Below are 9,284 nucleotides of genomic sequence, written 5' to 3'. Positions count from 1 at the left end.
TCAATTGTTTATTACAGAAGTGGCTTCCCCCGTCACTTACAAGTCCCTTCGGTACTCCAAATCTAGTGAAGATGTTTCTCCTTAGGAATTGTAGTACCACATTAGTGTCACATGTAGTGGTGGCTATTACTTCCACCCATTTCGAAACGTACTCCACTGCCACTAGGATATATTTGAATGTGTAGGATGGAGAAAAAGGTCCCATAAAGTCTATTTCCCACAAATCAAATAGCTCCACCTCCAAAATAAACTTATGGGGTATTTCATTATTCTTTGTCAAGCCTCCTGCTCTTTGGCACTCATTGCAGTGGTTCACAAAATTTCTAGCATCCTTGAAGATAGAGGGCTAGTAAAATCCACTTTGAAGCACCTTTGCTGCAGTTCTTTCAGCTCCAAAGTGGCCACCATAGCTTGAGTTGTGACAATGCCATAGTATATCCTTTATCTCACCCTCCGGTACACATCTTCTTATCATCCCATCTGGGCACTTTTTGAATAGAAATGGTTCATCTCACAAGAATAACTTAGCCTCATGTAGTAGCTTTTTGACTTGTTGCCTTGTATATTCTTGTGGAATGCTCCTCCCGGCTTTGTAATTGGCCATGTCTGCAAACCAATGAGTCTGTTGAATTTGCAAGATGTGCTCATCTGGAAAACTTTCATTCACTGGTTGAGAGATGTCTTGACTTGTCCCTTGTGGCAACCTTGATAGATGGTCAGCAACTTGATTCTCACTACCTTTTCTGTCTTTTATCTCAATGTCAAACTCTTGTAGAAGTAGTAACTATCTAATTAACCTTGGTTTGGCATCCTGTTTTGACATCAAATACTTAAGAGCAGCATGATCAGTGTAAACCAAAATTTTAGACCCTATCAAATATTGCCTAAACTTATCAAAAGCATACACCACGGCTAGTAACTCTTTCTCTGTTGTGGTGTAGTTTCTTTGAGATTCATTCAATACCTTGCTTGCATAGTAGATGACATGGTGCCTCTTATCCTTCCTCTGCCCAAGCACAACACCAATTGCAAGATCACTTGCATCACACATGAGTTCAAAAGGTAATCCCCAACTTGGGGGTGTGATGATTGGTGCTGTGATGAGCTTAGCTTTTAGAGTCTCAAAGGCATGTTTACACTCATCATCAAAGAAAAACGGATTGTTGACCACTAGCAGATTGCTGAGTGGTTTTGCTATTTTGGAAAAATCCTTGATGAATCTTCTAAAGAACCTAGCATGCCCTAAGAAGCTTCTAACAGCTTCCACATTGGTTGGTAAAGGAAGTTTTCTATAATTTCTATTTTTGCCTTGTCAACCTCTATACCCTTTCTTGAAATTTTATGACCAAGAACAATTCCTTCAGGTACCACGAAATGGCACTTTTCCCAGTTCAAAACTAAATTGGTTTCTTGGCATCTTTTCAAGACTAGGGTAAGATGGTGCAAGCAAGTATTGAATGAATCACCAAAAATAGAGAAGTTATCCATAAAGACTTCAATAAACTTTTCTACCATATCCGAGAAGATTGATAGCATGTATATCTGAAATGTAGCTGGAGCATTACATAATCTGAATGGCATTCTTCTATATGCAAAGACTCCAAAAAGGGCAAGTAAATGATGTCTTCTCTTGGTCCAAGGGGTCAACCACTATTTGGTTGTAGCCAGAATACCCATCAAGAAAATAATAGTAGGCATGGCCAGCTAGCCTTTCAAGCATTTGGTAAATGAAAGGGAGGGGAAAGTGATCCTTTCGTGTGGCATCGTTCAGCCTCCTATAGTCAATACACATTCTCTACCCTATCACTGTTCTTGTTTGGATGAGCTCATTCTTCTCATTGACAATAACAGTCATACCACCTTTCTTGGGCACCACTTGCACTGGGTTAACCCATGGACTGTCAGAGATAGGGTAAATAATCCCAGCTTTACACAACTTCAGCACTTCCTTTTGAACAACCTCCTTCATTGTGGGATTCAACCTTCTCTGGGGTTGCACCACTGGTTTAGAATTTTCTTCCAAGAGTATTTTGTACATGCATATGGTAGGGCTTATGCCTTTCAAATCATCAATGGTCCATCCCAATGCATCCTTGTGAGTTCTCAATACTACAAGAAGTTTTTCTTCTTCCTCTGCACTCAATGTGGAGTTGATGATCACTGGGAACTTGTCCTTCTCACCAAGGAATGCATATTTAAGATGAGGGGGCAGAGGTTTCAATTCTTGTTGTGGTGCCTCTTCTTTCTTAATTTCAATTGATTCCTCTGGTGCTTGTATTTCTTCCACCTCTTGCTCTTGTATGTCTTGGTCTTCCTCTTGATTTACTTGATGATTTGCTTCAAATATTTCTTCAACCAAGGAGTCTACCACATCAATCCTCATGCAACTTTCTTTCTCAGCAGTGTATTGCATTGCCTTGAAGACGTTTATGGTCATTTGCTCATCATGTAGTCTGAAGATCATCTCTCTCTTTTCCACATCAATGATTGTTCTAGTAGTGGCCAAAAAGGGTCTACCAAGAATAACTAAATTATTCCCCTCTTCATCTATATCTAGGACAACAAAGTCGGCTGGGAATATAAAATTTTCCAATTTCACCAAGAAATTCTCCACTACTCCATTTGGTATTTTGATGGATCTGTTAGCAAGTTGGAGTGACATTCTTGTGGGTTTAAGCTCTTCTATCATCATTTTCTTCATCATGGCAAGAGGCATTAAGTTGATGCTTGCTCTCAGGTCACAAAGTGATTTGTCAATGGCTATGTTCCCAATTGTGCATGGTATGAGGAAGCTGCCTGGATCTTTAAGCTTTGGTGGGAGTCCCTTTTGAATGATGGCACTACACTCTTGAGTGAGAACTACTGTTTCTTTTTCTTGCCAACTTCTCTTCTTGGTGATCAATTCTTTAAGAAACTTTGCATATAATGGCATTTGCTCCAAAGCTTCAGCCAATGGAATGTTGATTTCAAGTTTCTTAAAGATTTCCAAGAATTTTGGAAACTGTTGGTCCTTGGTTCCTTTGTATATCCTGGTTGGGTAGGGAAGCTTGGGTACATAAGCTTTCACTCCTTCATTCTTGTCCTCTTGCTGTGGCTTCACATTCTCTTTGTTATGGGGGTGGCTATCTTGAGTGGGCGGCTTGCTTTGTGACTTCACACCTTCTTTGCTTTTTTGAGAAGTTGATGCTTTTTCTTCCTTTTGCTTGTCTACTATGTCTTGCTCTTTGGGTTTTGTTGCTTTCTTGTTGGAGTTTTCTCCAATTATCTTACCACTCCTCAACTGCAGAGCTTTACATTCTTCCCTTGGGTTGGGTATTGTATCACTTGGGAAGACATTGGTTGGCCATTCAGCTTGTTTGGCCAATTGTCCCACCTGCCGTTCAAGGTTCCTCATGGTAGTTTCATATCTCTCTTGTCCTTTGATCAAGGTTTGAGTGGACTGAGCAATTGATTGTGTATTTTGAGCAAGTGTTTGTAAGGCTGCCTCAAGACTTGAGATCCTAGTTTCATAATGGTCAATTGGTGATATGATGGGGGTGATTGTTGTTGATGGAAGTTGTTTTGGTGAGGTTGTGGGTTGTTGTAAGGTGTTTGGTATGTGTTTTGTGGTTTCTTGTATTGGTTAGTGTTGTTAGGGGGTGATTTTGGTTGTTTGTATTGCGGGTATGGTTGGAGTTGTTGTTCTTTTGCCAATGATTTTGGTTTTCACCCCACTTTAGGTTAGGATGATTTCTCCAGGATGAGTTGTATGTATCACCATAGAATTCATTCTGAGAAGAATTTAAAGTATTTTGCATGTATTGAACTTGTTCTTGTGGCTGCTCAACATTAATTCCTTCACCTTGGCCCCATTCAACTGAAGGTTGACTTGTTGTGCTCACTGAGGCTAGTTGGAGGCCATCTATTCTCTTCATCATCATTTCCATTTGTTGTTGGATTTGTTGGTGCATTAACTTATTCTGTGCCAATATAGTATCAACACCTTCAAGCTCCATCACACCCTTCTTTGGGGTTGAGTTATAATGCCTCTCTAATGAGTAGTAGTATTTATTGTTTGGCACAATCTCAATGAGCTCTTGTGCTTCTTCAGAAGTCTTCATCATGTTGAGTGATCCTCCTGATGAGTAGTTGATGAGCGGATATTTTATACGCTTTTTGGGGGTAATTTCATGTAGATTTTAGTATGTTTTAGTTAGTTTTTAGTATAATTTTATTAGCTTTTAGGCAAAATTCATATTTCTGGACTTTACTATGAGTTTGTGTGTTTTTTTGTAATTTCAGGTATTTTCTGGCTGAAATTGAGGGAGCTGAGCAAAAATCTGATTTAGGCTGAAAAAGGACTGCTGATGCTGTTGGATTCTGACCTCCCTGTACTTGGAATGGATTTTTTGGAGCTACAGGAGTCTAATTGGTGCGCTCTCAATTGGGTTGGAAAGTATACATCCAGGACTTTCCAGCAATATATAATAGTCCATACTTTGCATGAAGATAGACAACGTAAACTGGCGTTCAACTCCAGTTCCATGTTGCAGTTTGGCGTTCAGCGCCAGAAACAGGTTGCAAGTTAGAGTTCAACGCCAGAAACAGGTTACAACCTGGCGTTCAACTCCAGAAATAGCCCAGACACATGAGACGCTTAAGTCTAAGCCCCAGCACACACCAAGTGGGCCCCAGAAGTGAATTTCTGCACTATCCATCCTAGTTTACTCATTTTCTGTAAACCTAGGTTACTAGTTTAGTATTTAAACAACTTTTAGAGATTTATTTTGTATCTCATGACAATTTTAGATCTGAATTTTGTACTTTTTGAGGGCATGAGTCTCTAAACTCCATTGTTGGGGGTGAGGAGCTCTGCAGCGTCTCGATGAATTAATGCAATGATTTCTGTTTTCGATTCAAACACGCTTGTTCCTATCTAAGATGTTTATTCGCGCTTCACTATGAAGAAGGTGATGATCTGTGACACTTATCACCTTCCTCAATCCATGAACGTGTGCCTGAAAACCACCTCCGTTCTACATTAGATTGAATGAGTATCTTTTAGATTCCTTAATCAGAATCTTCGTGGTATAAGCTAGAACATTTTGGCGGCCACTCTTGAGGATCCAGAAAGTCTAAACTTTGTCTGTGGTATTCCGAGTAGGATTCAAGGATTGAATGGCTGTGACAAGCTTCAAACTCATGATTGTTGGGCGTGATGACAAATGCAAAAGAATCAATGGATTCTATTCCGACATGATCAAGAACCAACAGATGATTAGCCGTGCTGTGACAGAGCATTTGGACCATTTTCACTGAGAGGATGGGAAGTAGCCATTGACAACGGTGACGCCCTACATACAGCTTGCCATGGAAGGAGCCTTGCATGTTTGAAATTGAGGAAGCATTATGTTACAGGAATTCAGAAGACAAAGCATCTCCAAAACTCTAACATATTCTCCATTACTGCATAATAAGTATTTATTTCATGCTCTTTTACTTTTTACAATTGAAACTAAAAATCATTATTGATATTATATCCTGACTAAGAATAATAAGATAACCATAGCTTGCTTCAAGCCAACAATCTCTATGGGATTCGACCCTTACTCACGTAGGGTATTACTTGGACGACCAAGTGCACTTGCTGGTTAGTTGTGCGGATTGCAAAAGTGTGATTGTAATTTCGTGCACCAAGGTTTTGGCGCCGTTGCCGGGATTGTTTGAGTTTGAACAACTGACGGTGAATCTTGTTGCTTAGATTAGGAAAAATTAGTCCTTTTGGTTTAGAGTCACTAGAATTGCATCTTTTATTATCCCTTTTAAAAAAATTTTTAAAAATATTATTTTTTTTTATTAATTTTTAGTTTTTCTGTGAAGTTTAGTGTCATGTTTTAAGTTTGGTGTCAATTGCATGCTTTTCTTTGTCTTTCAATTTTCGAATTGCATGTTCTTTGTTTTTCCTTGATCTTCAAATTATTCTTGTCAATTTTTCTTATTTGATCTTTGGTTTTTCTTGTTCTGTGTGTTTTCGTGTTTTCCTTGTGCTTTTTCAAAATATTAGTTTTCAAAAATATTTTTTTATATACAATATTAAAACACGTTACATTTATAGCTCAGTTAGCTAGAGTGTTGGCTTATGTTCTTGGCAATCGGGTATCTTCCTTCTAAAACTTTTTTCAAAAATAATTTTTCGTTGATTAAATCTTGTGCCAAACTTTAAGTTTGATGTTTTCTTATTAATCTTTCTTTAATTTTCAAAAATTTTATTATGGTTTTCTAAAAATTTTAAGTTTGATGTTCTTTCTTTTGTTCTTGTTGTCTTGTGAGTCTTCAAAGTGTTCTTGAGTCTTCTTTGTGTTTTGATCTTAAAATTTTTAAGTTTGGTGTTGCTTGGTGTTTCCCTCCAAAATTTTCGAAGACAAGGAACATTAGATCTAAAAATTTTAAGTCCTGTGTCTTTCGTGAGTTTTTCTCTTTCATCATAAAATTCAAAATTAAAAAAAAATATCTTTTCTAACTATTTTTAAGCAATTATTTCGAATTTTTTTTATAAAAAAAATTTCAGATTTCAACTTTAAATTTTAAAATTATAGCTTTTTCAAAAATATTCTAACCACTTTTTCTCTCCTCAATTTTTCGAATTTTTTTTAATATTTTCAAAATTTTTATTTTATTTTATTTTATTTTTTATTTTATTTCATTTTATTATTTCGAAAATAATTTTTTTATAATAAAATAAATCCACATCATCTCCCTTTCTCCATCATGGACCTAAGTGGAAATGAACAGTCCAAAAGGATTCTGGGGTCATATGCTAACCCCACTACTGCTTCATACGGGAGTAGTATCTGTATACCCTCCATCGGAGTCAGTAGCTTTGAGTTGAACCCTCAGCTCATTATCATGGTGCAGCCAAGTTGCCAGTATTCCGGTCTTCCACAGGAAGAACCTACATAGTTTCTGGCACAGTTTTTACAAATTGCCGACACAGTACATGATAAAGAAGTAGATCAGCATGTCAATAGATTATTACTGTTTCCATTTGCTGTAAAAGACCAAGCTAAAAGGTGGTTAAATAACCAACCTAAGGCTAGCGTAAAGACATGGAAACAGCTGTCAGAAAAATTCCTAAATCAATATTTCCCTCCAAAACGGATGACACAGCTAAGGTTGAGCATCCAAGGCTTTAAACAAGGAGATAATGAATCCCTTTATGATGCCTGGGAGAGATACAGAGAGATGCTAAGAAAATGCCCCTCTGAAATATTTTCAGAATGGGTGCAGTTAGACATCTTCTACTATGGGCTTATAGAAAGAGCTCAGATTTCTCTAGACCACTCAGCTGGTGGATCTATACACATGAGAAAGATAATAGAAGAAGCTCAAGAGCTTATTAATACAGTTGCCAGAAATCAGTATCTGTACCTAAGCAGTGAACCTTCCATCAACGAATAGGCTAAAACAGTAACTGCTGAACTCAGTCCTACAGAACAAGTTACTAAATTCAATCAGCAACTGGATTTTCTAACAAAACAGCTAGCCGAATTCAAGGAGATACTACAAGAAACAAAAATGGCTAATATGAATATGGAGGTGCAGTTGAAGCGAACAGAACAGCAGTTATCAAAATAAATAACAGAAGAATGCCAAGCAGTTCAATTAAGAAGTGGAAAAATATTAAATACCCCACTTCAAGGCAGTAGGAAGCCAGGAAATGAACAGACTGCTACCCAAAATCCCTCTGAGGACAATCAGAGCCCAGAGAGGAATAATTCTGGCGCTCAAATGCCAGATAATGGGTGGAAAGCTGGCGTTGAATGCCTAACCCATGCTCAATCCTGGTGTCCAACGCCAGAAATAAGCAAGGAACTGGCGTTGAACGCCCAAAGGAAGCCCAGTTCTAGTGTTCAGACGCCAGAAACAGATAAGGAGTTGGCGTCTAACGCCACTCCAGCTTCCACCCCTGGTATTCAAACACCAATGGGGATCAGACACATACAAGTGCTGATAGCAACTCCTCTAAAAAGGCTTCTCAACCCACGGATGTAGGCAATAAACCTGCAGCATCTAAGGTTGATGAATACAAAGCCAAAATGCCTTATCCTCAAAAACTCTGTCAAGCGGAACAGTATAAGCAATTTGCTCGCTTTGCAGACTATCTCAAGACTCTTGAAATAAAGATTCCGTTTGCAGAAGCACTTGAGCAAATACCCTCTTATGCTAAGTTCATGAAAGAGATCTTAAGTCATAAGAAGGATTGGAGGGAAACTGAAAAAGTTTACCTCACTGAAGAATGTAGTGCAGTCATTCTGAAAAGCTTACCTGAGAAGCTTAAAGATCCCGAAAGCTTTATGATACCATGCACATTAAAAGGCACTTGTACCAAGCAAGCTCTATGTGATCTTAGGGCAAGTATCAACCTAATACCTGCATCTACTATCAAAAAGCTTGGGTTGACTGATGAAGTCAAACCAACCCGGATATGTCTCCAACTTGCTGATGGTTCCATTAAACACCCATCAGGCATGATTGAAGACATGATTATCAAGGTTGGGCCATTTGCCTTTCCCACTAACTTTGTGGTACTGGAAATGGAGGAGCACAAGAGTGCAACTCTCATTCTAGGAAGACCGTTCCTAGAAACTGGCCGAACCCTTATTGACGTCCAAAAAGGGGAAGTAACCCTGATAGTCAATGAGAATGAGTTTAAGTTGAATGTTGTCAAAGCTATGCAGCATCCAGACACCCCAAATGACTGAGAGTCTCGAATTAGTGCTAGAAGATATCTTTAAAGATGTTCATCCTGATCTGAAGGAACCAGAGAGAATAATAGAACCTCTGAAAATCCCTCAGGGAGAGGAGAAACCTCCCAAACCCGAGCTCAAACCATTACCACCATCCCTGAAATATGCATTTCTGGGAGAAGGTGATACCTTTCCTGTAATCATAAGCTCTACCTTAGAGCCACAGGAAGAGAAAGCACTAATTCAAGTGCTAAGGACACACAAGACAGCTCTTGGGTGGTCCATCAGTGATCTTAAGGGCATTATCCTAACCAGATGCATGCATAAGATCCTATTGGAGGGTGACGCGAAGCCTGTGGTTCAACCACAAAGGCGGCTGAATCCAACCATGAAGGAGGTAGTGCAGAAGGAGGTCACTAAATTACTAGAGGCTAGGATTATTTATCCTATTTCTGATAGCCCCTGGGTAAGCCCTATCCAAGTCGTCCCTAAGAAGGGTGGCATGACAGTGGTTCATAATGAAAAAAATGAACTGGTTCCTACAAGAACAGTTACAGG

This window comes from Arachis duranensis, chromosome 1, assembly GCF_000817695.3.
Source record: "Arachis duranensis cultivar V14167 chromosome 1, aradu.V14167.gnm2.J7QH, whole genome shotgun sequence".
NCBI lineage: Eukaryota > Viridiplantae > Streptophyta > Magnoliopsida > Fabales > Fabaceae > Arachis > Arachis duranensis.
Note: the sequence above shows the minus strand (reverse complement) of the source record.